This window comes from Choloepus didactylus, chromosome 3 (genome assembly GCF_015220235.1).
Source record: "Choloepus didactylus isolate mChoDid1 chromosome 3, mChoDid1.pri, whole genome shotgun sequence".
NCBI classification, from domain to species: domain Eukaryota; kingdom Metazoa; phylum Chordata; class Mammalia; order Pilosa; family Megalonychidae; genus Choloepus; species Choloepus didactylus.
The window spans coordinates 188878155-188892104 of record NC_051309.1 but is presented as its reverse complement, the minus strand read 5'-3'; positions in this window follow the sequence as shown (position 1 = coordinate 188892104).

Here is a 13950-nt window from a genome sequence, read left to right as displayed (position 1 = left end):
CTTTTCAGGTCTCATCATGAGATGTCTCATCAGAAACCCATACTGTTATATAGTGCTACACTTTAGATATCATAGCCAATGTACAGATTTAAAAGTCTATGGCAATATTTTCGGCAAATATGATCCTTGATAAATTATTATTTATTAGTTGTGCTCAGATTGGATTTCATTTTCACCGTATTACTTCAGAGGGCACTTTGGGATAATGAACTTATATAGCATACTATGCTTGGGTAAGACTTGAGGGGAAAGCCTTAATTTGTCCAACATCACATATATCCTAGGTTCTTGGTTGGATTTTAGGTTTCATTTCAAGGGTCAACGAGCATCCCAAGGAAATTAATCAGGTTCAATGGATTCTTACTTTATTCCTACAGAGATATAAATGATTAAATGTCTACAATCTTTGTTGGAGAAAGAGTTTAGAGTTTTCCTTTCCAGGTCTATGTTTTACTTTATGTTACCAGAGATTACCATTTCATTTAAAGATACCTAGTTTTTCAGTTTTCAGCATTAATTCATTTGCCCTGAATTAATGTTTCTAAATTTGTGGAGATATACCCTAAGGAAATATTTATCAAAATTACTAGGGAGTTTGTTATTAGTGAGCAAGAATGTGGGATGCTAAAAGTCTTATAATACATGGACCAATCTTGAAAACAATGAATTATTCTGAACAAAATTCCTGTAGGGTCTTCATTAAACACTAGTCTTAAAACTGTAAGCCAATAAATTCCTATTCCTGTTGTTTAAGCCAACCCATTGCATGGTATTTGATTTAACAGTCAGAAAACTAAAACACAGGGTCACATCACAGCACAAGCCATGCAGTACAGGAAAGCCTCTTCAGTAATGGAAACAGGGGAAGCTCTAATGGGCAGGACACCAGGAGCATGGACAAAGGCTCAGATAATCAGGAATTTGGTAACAGGGATGTCCAATATTCATGAAGTAATCATATGGTCTTAACTCCATTTCCATAGAAAACAAAGCCTGATTTAAGAATTAAGTGCTCTGATTTTATTGAGAGGTACAAACCCCAAAATGAGGCAGAAGGATGGGAAGTGATTCAAAGTGATGGAATACTGCTCTGGCCACTGCTTTAAAGTCAGCTGCAAAGATATTGAGCAGCGTCTTAGCAGGAATTTCTCCTTTGCCAGATGGGAACAGAATATACGAAAATCTCTGCTCTCCATCAGAAAGAAAAAAGAGAATTTATCTTCCCAACTCCCTCTTGTCTACCATTTCATATTAGTCAAAATTTACCCCATGATGTGATGTGGTAACTTCCCCTACTGCTGCTTTTGTCATCCCAGTGACTGGGAGCTGCTCAGAAAGCTCTTCTATATGACATTTCATACAAGTCCAGAAGTGGCAGGAAGATCTATAGACCCTGGGAGTACATTTGGAAGGTCCCAGGTTGCGGAAACCCTCAGACCCACCTGAGGTTGATGAGCCATGGCTGGCAAGCCAAGAGACTCGGACAAAGTAGAAAAGGCATGTCTAAAACAGATACCTTGGTAGGTTGGGGACACATGAAATCAGAAGAGTCTATGACAGGTGAGCCACAGGGTTTGTAGGTAAGCAGGTGTGAAAGAATAAAGTAGGAATCCAGGCAAAGGAAATGGAGTTTTAAGCAGAGCTCCCATGCCCAGAAAGATGAGCATGAAATAGGCAAGAACCTGAGGAAAGAGTAACTGCACCAGGGATCAAATGGGGGATCCAGGTAGGAGAAACCAGAAGTGGAGAAAAGCCAGTGCTGAGTTGCAACAACCACATTGCAATATCAGAGCTGGATCAGCAGCAAAAAAGCACTCCAAAGAGCAACCACACCACCTTTCTGAGATTCTTAAATTCTCCAAATTAGAAATGACATTGATTCTGAGCCTGGAATTAATTTATACATTTTAAATGTCCTCATTCATTCAAGAGCACCGATTGTTAATGTGGTTTAGGTATCAAGGAGTCAGTGGTGAGAGACTAAATCCAAAGATGGTCACACCTGTGGGAATTGGGGCACTTGAGTGTCAAGACACCAGGAAGGTCAATAATTGGAGGGTTATAGCAATATGATAAAGAAGAGCGTTGACCTTAATTACTTTTTCTTGAATCCTTCAGATGTTTTAGGTTGATCTTAAAATATATCCTTTGTGTGTGATTCTTGACCCACCTTCTATCATCATCTGTCTTGAATATGATTTTTTTTCCTATAGCCAAGAATCAATAGATTATATAAGGTCCAGTACCAAGCATGGAGCTTATTACGGAGTAAGCAATTGATAATTACTTATTGAATAAACTAATGAAGCAAGTTGCATTTGTGATTATGTTTTTGAGGATCTCTCCCTCCCTCCCTCCCTCTCTCTTTTCCTTTTGGTGAATTTAACATTGTGATCCTTAAACTTTTGGTATCTGCAGAAATCTTTCTTCCTGTCTTGTATGGAGCTGATTTTCCCTAAGCAATAGATTAGGTTTCTTGTAAATTCTAGTTTTGGAGGAGCCAATGGTGAATGGCCTTTGGTTCTCTATAGTTTCTAGGTCATTGGGATTCTTGCTATTTTGTCCAGATTTATAATTTATTTGATATCAGAAGCAGAAGGTTTGTCAACTTCTTTCTACACTCCAGAGTATTTGGTATGTATAACCTCCCAAACTTTTCTGTGCATATGTAGTTATACACATACAAACAAAAATAATTGTTACAAAAAATGGAATCATATTAGCATCTGGAACAATTTAGTGTCATGTAATTGACTTCTTACCCTGTAGGGTCATTTCATTAATGCATGAGCATGTCTTAAGCCTTTTAAATAGTGCATACTCCAAGGTAAAAGTTTTCCTCTCTCTCTCCATTCCTCATCACGCCTTTATTCCAGGTCCAAACTCAAGAGGTCACTACTAATCCAAGTTTCCAATTTTAATTCTGCTAGATACCTTTATAATTTTGAAAATTCTTATTGTATCTCTGTTTCCTGATTAATTAGTTTTAATCAATATTTATTTCCTCTCTTTGATGAAAAAATGTAGAATTAACACACCAAATTTCATCTCCCATTTTCTGTTGATCTTTAAATTTCATTATATGCTTTTCATTCTTAAAGTTGTTTCCTTTATGTCATTAAAAACACACTACATGTTAACCATGTCAACATAATATTGCTTCAAAAAAGTTATATATATTTACGTAAGTACATATAATTTTTAAATTCCAGATTAAAAATGTTTTCCCCATAAATCTGAATAAACTGCTCAGGTATTTTGTACCACCTGGTTGATAAAAATATAGTGAAGCAGTCCAATTCTTGTTTCTTATATGTATTCCATCTCTTTTTCTTTCTCTCTCTTTCTTTCTGGAGGCTTTTAGAAATTTTCTCTTTATTTTTGATAATACCACATTTCTTCAGATTTGTGTTCACTCTCAATCTGAATATGAGTGAATGTTTTTAAGTGTAGTGTGTTTTTTCCCTCCTAGTTATTTTATTACTTTTCCTCTATGTTCTGGGAGATTCCCTTGTTTTTATCACCCATTTCACCAAAACGTGATTGTGGTATGTAATACAGCTTAAACAAGTGAATGATTCCCAAATGGATTGTACATTTCTGGGAGAAAAATTAAGAGAACTAAACATAGGGGAATGTATCCATATTATGGAATTTATAGCCAAGATATATGTCCTTTTAAACTTCACACTCCCTACTATTTATCATCTCTTCCTCAAAAAAACAAAGATCTCTTTCATTAAAAGGCAATAAAAATGTAGCAAAAGCTCCTAAAAATAGCTCTCTTGCCTTTCTTTTGACTGGTGTTCCCAAAGATGTATAAACTAAGCACAGTGTAAGACAAATGCTTTGTACCGAAACTTCACATACAAAAATTCAGCACATTTATCAAAAATAGGAGAAAACCTCCACATAGGAAAGTATATAAGTAAAGAAAGTTAAAACAAATCTGTCACACAGCTCCTTTGCTAGCATTTTGGAGGTGATGCAGGGAAACATTTTATCTAGTATCCTATATAATTATAAAAAATTCCTACTAAGTCTGATGCTTTTTAAAAATTAGCATGGTTGATTTTGGATTTGAGGACAGAATTTGGATTTGAGGACAGAATAAAAGTGCTTGTCAGGTCTATCAAATTTAACACTACTAATTTACTTTCATTAGATTTATTAAAAAGTTTTAGTAGTTTACTATTATCATTTTTTTTAAATTTTATAGTTACATTAAGTTCTTTCAGGCTGACAATACCCTGCAATTGAACTAATCACAGAAAAGCTGATCAATTTATTTTGTTTATGCTTTCAATTAATGTGATGCAGTATACTGCATTGATTAATTAATGTACTCTCTCCCTTTCTCAGTTATGAAGAAGCTCACAGTCATGCATTTTCATCTGAAGGGATCTGACTTCAGGTTCATTTTCTCAGTTTATTTGGATGGAAGCTTGTTCATCACATAGTAGCACTTATCTGTAGTAACTGTTTCTTCATCAGTGTTTATGAGGGAAGATGCATTTGTTCTACTCAGTGATTTTACTGTATATATGAGTCTACTTCTTCATACTCTGATAATTTTTAAAAGTTATCTTGTACCTTGGAAAGTGACGATGGCTGTTGAATCAAACCCACACTTTTTCAGCCTGGAGTTTACAGTCATCACACTGGAACCTAATCCTACTTCTCTCTCTCTGGATTTTAGAGTATTCTCGACCTACCCCGTGCCCCAACCCTGTCCTATCCAGATTGTTCCACTTATTATCCCTCCAACGTACTGTGTGTGACCTGGTGGTGCACATTTTCTTCATTACGTCCTTTGCCTGGAACACGGCCTCCTTCTCACCATTTTTCTACCCTCCCAAACCTGCAAAGCCTAGTCCAATCTCCCCCAAGACTTCAAGGCTTCTCAGTCTCCTCTCTGCCTTTCTTTTGAATAATGATGTTGCCATTTATGAAATGCTTGTGCCATTAAGCTTGTGAAAACTTTTCCGCCAAGGGGTCCCTTTTATCAGAGAAGAATGCACTATTTCAAGGGTGGATGGGAGTGGGGGAGTATGCTATGTTTCTTAAAAATTATGTATTTGTTTAAAAATAATGTTTTACATTTATTCCCATCAGAGTTGAATTATGGGATAGGTCATGTGGGCAGCTGTCCAGAAAAGGCAACTGTAAGGCATGCCAAGCATCCAGAGAAGGAATCAGAAATATGCTTCTAGATAATTCAGTTTTCCACATATAGCTCCTTATATATAACGAGTGAGAAATAAATTAGTGCCACTTCCACTTCCTCTAAAGTAGACAAGACCCTTGATTTGAAAAGAAAATAAAAGAAAAAAAGAAAGAAAAAGATGTCTGGATCTTACAGTATAGTAAGGGAAGAACAAAGGAAAGAAGTGTGGGCTATTTTTACCACATCAATCTCTCCAGGAATATTTTTTGATGCACCAACAATTTGTCCAATGCAACTGCAGACCTGCCACCAATCCTGAGATCTGACAGCTACCCAAGTTGGCAGTCCCTGGAAGCTGAAATTATGAAAACAAATAACAGATGGAGTAGTACTTTATACCTGAAAAAGAAAAGGTAATTTTTAACATAAATTAAATATCTCCACAATTATACACCCTTCATAAAAGGAATTAGTGCAAGGCTCACCAACGAAAACTAAAAAAGGAAAGAATGAGAAAGCTACCAAATTGTTTTCCTAAAGTTAGGAAAAAAAAATCATTTAAAATAATACTTTGCACATCTGCATAATTTACCTCTAGGTGCAGTTGAGTTCAAGTGTTGACAATATCCAGTTATGAATGAGGAAAGAAATGAAGAGACAATTCTGAATAAAGTTGAATGCTATGTTCAGTGTAAGTGATACAGCCCTTGTTTGGAATATAAAGAGGTATTATGATTTTTATTAATAGAAAATTCATTTCTTCACGTCCTTGCTAAATAAATGTGAAACAAAGATGCTAAACAAAAATGTTAGAGGGGATTCGTGGGGTCTGAATAACGTGGTTTAAGCACATTCTCTATAGGGTAAGCGTACTCCAGTTACAGATGCAAAGCCTCTATCAAGTAGGCACTGCGCTATTAATCTCACATGCAATTTCTCTTGCAATTCTTGTAACCATCTATTAAATGAAATGTACTTAAAACCCTTCAATTGTTTCTAACCATGCTTATGTTAAACTCCAAATTCCTTTTTGTGGCTTAGCAGGATCTTTGCAATCCACTGTCTGTCAAAATCCTTGGCATTATCCTCTGCCTTGGTCCCTCCCTACCTCTGCTCCAGCGATAGGAAATGCCTTGAGGCTGCCGCCACCCTTTCACCGGAGTCTCTTCCAACCTGTGTTTCCTGCCCACTTCAGGTGGACCATAGACAACACATCTCTTTTGGTCTTTTAAAGGACCACCTCCTCAGAAAAAAGTTTTTCTTTTAGGTTTAGTTTTGTTTGTTGCATCCCCACATCTCCCTTTCAGAAGATTTACCATAATTTCGATTACTTGCTTATTATACAATGAGTGCTAGAACCTCAACTGCCTTACTCACCCTTGTATCCTCAGAGCCTGGCATATGGTTGACCTTCAATTATTTACTGAACAAATCAGGTAATGTTCTCATACATACATACGGATGAGGTGTTTGCAGCTTATATGGATTAAGTAACTTACCCAAGATCGCACAGCTAGTAGGTAGCAGAGTCAGGGCCCAATTCTTTCTGACTCCTAGGGCTGAGGAGCTAATTATCACACTATACAGCTTTAAATTGCCAAAGCCTAATTGCCCACTCAGCTTATGGCCCATCTCATTTGCTGCCTTATTATAATTTCCACACCATTTCTGTCCTCCCATGCTGTTAGGTATTTTTCTACACCCCATTTCTTCAACCAGAATGTTGCTCCTCCCGTTGAAGAGACAGGCCATGCTTGTTGTTCCTTTAAAATATCTGTTTCTATTTTATACATTACTAAAAATGGGCGCCTTAGACATTTCAGGTGCTCAGCAAATATTTACTGAATGACATATAGGAAGGAACAACATCCTGCAGGGAGAAAAATAGGAACTCAGAGAATAGAGAACATAATTATTTTAATTAGTTGTAAATGAGAAGCATATATATTGGGATTTTGGAAAAAGGGTAAACTTTTTGCTCTCCCTGGTGAGTAAAATGTTGAAGGACAACAACAAGGGAGGTTTTATTTATTTATTTTAACAAAAAGGCCAAACAGAAATTTACTGGTGTGCAATCTCCCTCTTGGGGCGGGGGGGACTTTGAAAAACAGGGAAGTAAGAAGTGTGTCTTTGGCATCCTTTCACTTTTCTTTTCAAAGTCCTTTTTCACGCTTCTCATCTGCTCTCTAGAAATGCCTATCCTATATCCCATTTCCCCAGAGTTTCAGCAGTAAAAGGTGTTAGCTGGTCATAATTTAAGAAGGTCTGATGCATCTTACGGTCATTTGAATTTTAAAGGGAGACTTGCAATTCCTGAAGAAACATTGCCTTGTAATTAGGAAGATATATTTGTAAGGCCTGTGGGGGCCTAAATTGTTTCTCATTCCTGATTTCTCCCACAGAACCTGGCACAAGGCCTTATACACAGGAGATAAAGATCACAGACTCTCAACTCTAGGCATTCCGTGCTTCTACCCTCTGCCTTTCGGCTCCATCTCCTTCACTTCTCCTAGAAGAAAGAGCTCTGATTGGAAGCTAGGCCAGAATGGATTTTTCAGGGATATCCACTTAGGCACTGCATTATTAGTTTCAAATTGAAGTAGAGATTAGAAAATAATATTATATTATGGTATTTTCTCAACTTCATTAATTTCTTCTATTTTTATTTATTATTATTATTATTATTATTATTATTATTATTATTGTTATTTGGTCCCATGCCGTAACTGTGAGATGGTAGGCCTGTCCTGGCCTCTCACTAGAAAAGTATCCAACCTTGGAAAGTCAAGAGGGAGACAGAGGCAAACCCAAAGGAAGGGCTGTGCTAAAGAACAAAGAGGGATTCTAGACTCTCACATGTACTCCAAGCCAGTACTACGGGGTGAGTGGTCAGCAACTGAGGTGGATCAAATCTTAGCTAGTAATAGAGGGTGAGCATTCTTTTGGGCAGTCACACATGTGTATGCAACACACATAACAGGCACACAAAACAATAAATCCTGAAACCCAACAGTAGTGGCCTTGAGTTTGGACTTCTGCTAGCCTCAAAACTGTGAGCCAATAAGTTCCCATTGCTTAAATCAACACATTATGTGGTATTTGTTTTAGCAGCTGGGAAACTAAAACAACCATGGATGTGTGCAAATGTTTGCTGAGAAAAGAAGTGCCCAACTGAGCCCAGCCCACATTGCCAACCTGTAGAATCATGAGCTAATTTGGGGTAGTGGTTTGTTACACAGGAAAAGCTAAACCATGCAAGTACTGTAAATTGCTAACATTTGTTTTGTCAACATTTACTGCATGCCAACAATGATCCAGGCACTGTTTTAAGCAACTGACCTGTATTAACTAACTTAATCTTCACAAAATCCTGTGAATTCGGTGTTATTCCTAATTTAAAGACAAGAAAACTGGACACAGAAGAAGAGAGAATGATACAGTAGGAAGAGCAACAACCTGGCAGGCAGAAACCCAACATTTACTCAGTGTTTTGCCACTAATTTAAAGTACAATTACGGAATATAAGGTACTAACCTGCCTTATTATTCTTATTACTTATTATTATTCATTAACTTGCCACCACTCCACAAATTCTTACTACAGTTAGTTGGTATCCATGTTGAGCCTCCAAACACATTTCCCAGTTAATAATTAAGTAAACACTTAAATAGCACTTACCTATCCCAGGCACAAATATAAGTGCCTTACACATATCAACTATACCTATATTAATATGTATATACACTGTATATATTAACTCATTGAATCTCACAGAAACATTAGGTACTATTCTTTCCCTCGTTTTACAGATGAGAAAGCTGAGATAAAGGGAGTTACGGCAACACAGGGACAGGCTTTGACCTGAACTCAGGAAATCTGACACCAGAATTCTTGATCTTATCACTATGCCAAACTGTCAGATATGTGAGCTCCAATATTTATGCATGTGTATGAGTAGCCTTCCCCACTCACGTCTCTGCCATCCTGCCTACCAATCCAAATCCTGCTCATTTCCCAAGGCTTGCGTCTCCCCACAAACCTGTCTCTGAACACAGCTACTCACACTGATTTCTTTATTCCTAAAACATGCATAATCTGTACCATATATTTTATTGCTGGGTCACATAAGAGCAAATGACCCTGGACGTCGAGCTGGAAAAGACAAGGATAACCTGGATAAACAGACATCTCTTTCTAACCCACGCCTCTCTTGGGAGAAGAGAAGAGAAGGTAATTTCTCCATTATCCCCATTTGTTCAGACTGTAGATGGCTAGATGGTGTTGAGTTTGTTGCTGGTTTTACATTTTGGCTTAAATTTTATTAAGGTCTCTCTGGACCATGTCCCGTAGACTTTGAGCACATATCTCTCATTGTCAGTAGTAGTAACTGCTCACCTCCATGTCAAACAAAGAATTCTATTTTTGGAATAAATTTGAAACATTTGTTAGCCAACCATTCAGTGAAAACATTTATTAAATACCCACTTTTGGTTTAGCATTATCCTAAGATCCATTGTAAAATAATACAAGAGGTAAAAGGCATTATCCCTCCCCACAAAGAATTTTCAACTGAATTTTTTGTGTGTTCTATATGCTTAAAAGCAGATGATTGCGAGTTAAAACACTTTTTGATGAAGTTAATGGAAAACATTTTTGTTTCTTAAAATAACAATAACTTATTTGTCAAGATATGAAAACTGGCTATTACACAAAGCCTATGTCTAATTTTACCTTTTAAAAACTCACATATACATATATGTATGGATATACAAAGGAAGATAAAAAATTAGCTAACATATGAGAATAACTTACAGGGATTTTCATAGGGTAATCATGCATATTTATGCCTTTTGAAATATTGTCTAATACATGTGTTTGAAAACCAGAGAGGATTTGAGACAGTCTTTTCAGTTCCTCTGGTAAATATTTTATGATTTAGGGTTTTCCACTTATGGAAGGATTTGGATTGGGAGACTGTGACAATCAAAATACTATCCCCCAAATGTCACTGAAGAATCAGATAACATAATTACAATTGGATAATTCAATGTGATTGTGATGAAGGAACATCTTGCTTCTCTAGCCTACCTAAATCTACACATAATAAATCTTATATTTTAAATGTATTGTAAAGCCTAAAATAGTTTCTCGTATATGATCTCATTTTGATTTTGGTCCAAATTCATATAATTATATTTCTATTATGTATGTATGTGTTAGATGTACACATTCATGTCAACTTAAGATAAAGCAGAATATACTCATATATTACTAGCTTCATTTGATGAGCTACAACAAACAGAAGTACTGTATATTCTTTTGTTTGTTTGTTTGTTTCTGCCTTGGCAATAGAGATCCAAGATTTAGAGATTGCCTTCATAATGCTTAACCTCTGAGGATTTGGGGGACTCCTCCTTTCTTCAGCTGAAAAGGACTACAATGTTTGCAAATACCTAGTTTTCTCTATGGTTTTAAACCAGCAGTGCTTCCTCCCTCATCTAGAATGGCATCTTTTACTAACCGACCTAAATTCTACGTGAAAATTTGGGTTCACTGATTACAAGGGGGTGCAGCAAACAAATAAAGGTGTATCTGCAGTAAGTAATCACCCCTCCTGGGAAAACCCTTACAGAGTACACCCTACCATGGGAGGCACGATCCTTCACACCTGCCATTCGAGTTATCAACAACCATGCTCAGGTGAGCTTTCAGAAACCTAATGATAAAATAGGAAGAACACATCTGGGCTAAGTTCACAAATGGCAGTTCTAACAACAAACACTAAAGGAATAACAATCAATGCTAAAAAGTATAACAAAAAATCTCCTGGCTGGAATAGAGGCATATACATACTAAGATTTTAAAGCCAAACAATGTATCTACCACATTGTTTTAAAAGAAACAGAAGAGCAAATAGTTCACAATTCTGAGTCTGTCATACTGGTGAAAAAGACCTAAAATTTCATGCATCACTGAAAAATTTTAGCTGAGTTGTTAATATGGGTCCACAAAGCATGACTTTTCCCAACACTGTGTTTCTTTATAGCTTCCTGATATGCCAGAATACAAATGGTCAAGTAAAGTATAAATGGAAACAGATACATTCACTCCAGTTACAAATTTATTTTGGAAATCACACTTCTGATTATGCTGCCTTCTCTGCAATCATTGATACAGCACACAAATCTTTAGAGAGGTGCTCTTTACTTTCAGGATTATATGCCTATGAACCATAGTAAACATTCGTACTGAAGTAGAGAAAATATTGGGGAGCAGGAAGTTTGTTTTTCCCTTGTGTGATGGGCCCTCTCTGGTCATTATTTAAAGGAGGGAGAGACCATTAGAGAAAGCTAATAACCTTCACAGCCCTCAGATTATACTGATACTACTGATGGGAAAGTTGAGCCAAATTGCATTCTCAAAATGGTTCTGGAAACATACCACTTCCAGTAATGGTTCTATCAACCAGACCTAAAAGCAGAGAGGGCAAGATGCACTTAAAGGCAATTATCCATCAACATTGGAAAATATGGTTAGTAGATTAAGAGAGTTGAATATACGCAATATATCTTGATTGCAGCAAAGCAGTTGATATAGCATTATTCAATTTACCAGCTCAATTAATTTAAATTGGTTTAGGCAGAAGTATAGTCAAATGAACTACCAGTTATCCAGAGGGTCATAAATAATAGATAACAATAAACACATTTGTTTTACTTGCTCCTAATTTAGTTATTCCCCCAGGGCTTTCTTTCAGTCCAGAATATGTCAGTTATATAATTTATACCACCCTTCAGTTATCTTTTCTTACGATCTTTTAGGAATCCCATCTGTTCTATAAAGTTGCAACGGGCAATTATAGTACCACAATGACTCCCATTACTCAGGGCCTTCTTTATTTGTCCACATTTAGCTTTCAGCTTTCTCTTATATTTCTGTTGGTGCCTGGTCTTTCTCTTAATGTTAAATATCAGGAGCTGGAGCCCGGGCTGTAGAGATAGCCTTTGCCTCCATCCATAAAATGCCACTGACTTTGGATTCTCCTGCCATGGCAAGTGACGTGACAGGGAAGTTCTGGTTCAGGCAGTGTTTTCCGTCTCTCCTTGCAGAGGAAAGCTACTCCAGCTTAACCAGGGAGTGGCTTTCCCCGAACATGGGCTTACCTATGCAAAGATATGAAGACCAAGTACAAATTTTCCACTTGGTGATTCAATCCTTGGAGATCCAGAACATACAGCAGACGCGTTTGGAGATGATGAAAACTTCTTGTAACGGGGAGAAAATGAAAGGGCCAAAAAGCAAATTCTCCCATCTTTCTTAAAGGGATACACCTCTTTGGTATCTCTACAAAGTCTTTCAGGACATTTTTAGCACTGTAATTCTCATCAGGGAAAGGCTAGAAGAGGGGTTGCTTACATCTAAGAAAGCTTTTCTGTACCTTTGAAGGCCTGGAGCTGGTGCAGTTTCTAAACTAGAATCAATGTTACATTAAAAGGAGAAAAAAGCTTTGTTTTCATAATACATACTATAGAAAGTAAAGTTTGAAAAAATGGGTTAGGGTCAGAAGAATGCAAAAGATGTAGTGATTCTCAACAAAGGTTTGCCTCTCGTGACAGGGATTAGCAGGGGGAGGGGTGGAAGACAGAGAAATGTTGAGAGTCCCCAGATGGAGGGAGGAGCACCCCAGGAGGCTGGGAAACTCTGCTCTAGGTCCTGCTGCTTGAATTTTCTCACCGGTGGCGAAGCAAGAACATGCATGAGCTCTAATATATTCTCCCTCTTTCCTTTTTACACTTACATCACACAGTTGTTTGCCTTGGGAAACTAACGCAATGACATTCTTATATATATTTTTTGAAAGTTGAAGATTCGTATTAGGAGTTTAAATGCTAAATGCACTGTCTACTTCCCAGGTCATTTGAAATGACATAAAATATATACAAAGAGAAATTAGAGACAAGTCGAGTAAGGGGCATATGAAACAATCGTGGCAGGAACTTTAAGATGGAGGAAACACTATGATTGTGTTTAAAATGTAGATGAGAGGGAGGGGGTAGAGCACAATAGAAACATTTGATTTCCTTGCTATCGATGTAATCTCAGCAAATTATTATGAACAGTTTCCTCATCTGTGGAGAAAATGAGACCTACTTTGAGTATAAAGTAATATGATTTAAGCATGATGTCTTATATAATAACTATTTAATAAGCATTCCATAAATTATAAATATTATTTTTATTGGTTCCTATTTCTTTGATGCCAAGGTGAAAAAATGAAAACAAGGTAAGTCACCTAATTTCCATTTTCTAATAATAGGAAGAATGTGAAATAATAAAAAAATGCATTCTTTTTTTTGGTACTAAACTTTAAAAGGAATTTATAGTATAGATATTTTTATAAAACATAATACTCTATGTAATGAACAGTATTGAAAATAGCAGCTTTTCAAAACATAAGTACAAATGATCTTCATAAGAGTGTTTTGAAAGTCACCCTAGCAGGGAGCAGAAGTAAAAGGGTTGAAAATATAATTAAAAAAACATTACTTTAATTGGTGTATCTCTCTGAATACCAAATGGCTAACGGCTGTGCTTGTGTGTGTTTCTTATTTTCTAAATATTTTGTTCCCTTCCGATTTTAAAAATAAGACATGCTTAATATATAGAAAACTTGAAAGTACATAAAGTATAAAACCACTATGATTCATAGTTAGGTTACTTTTTTCGTTCATATTACAGCCTTTATTTATGCTGTTCTTATTTTTGCATTTCTTATTTTATCG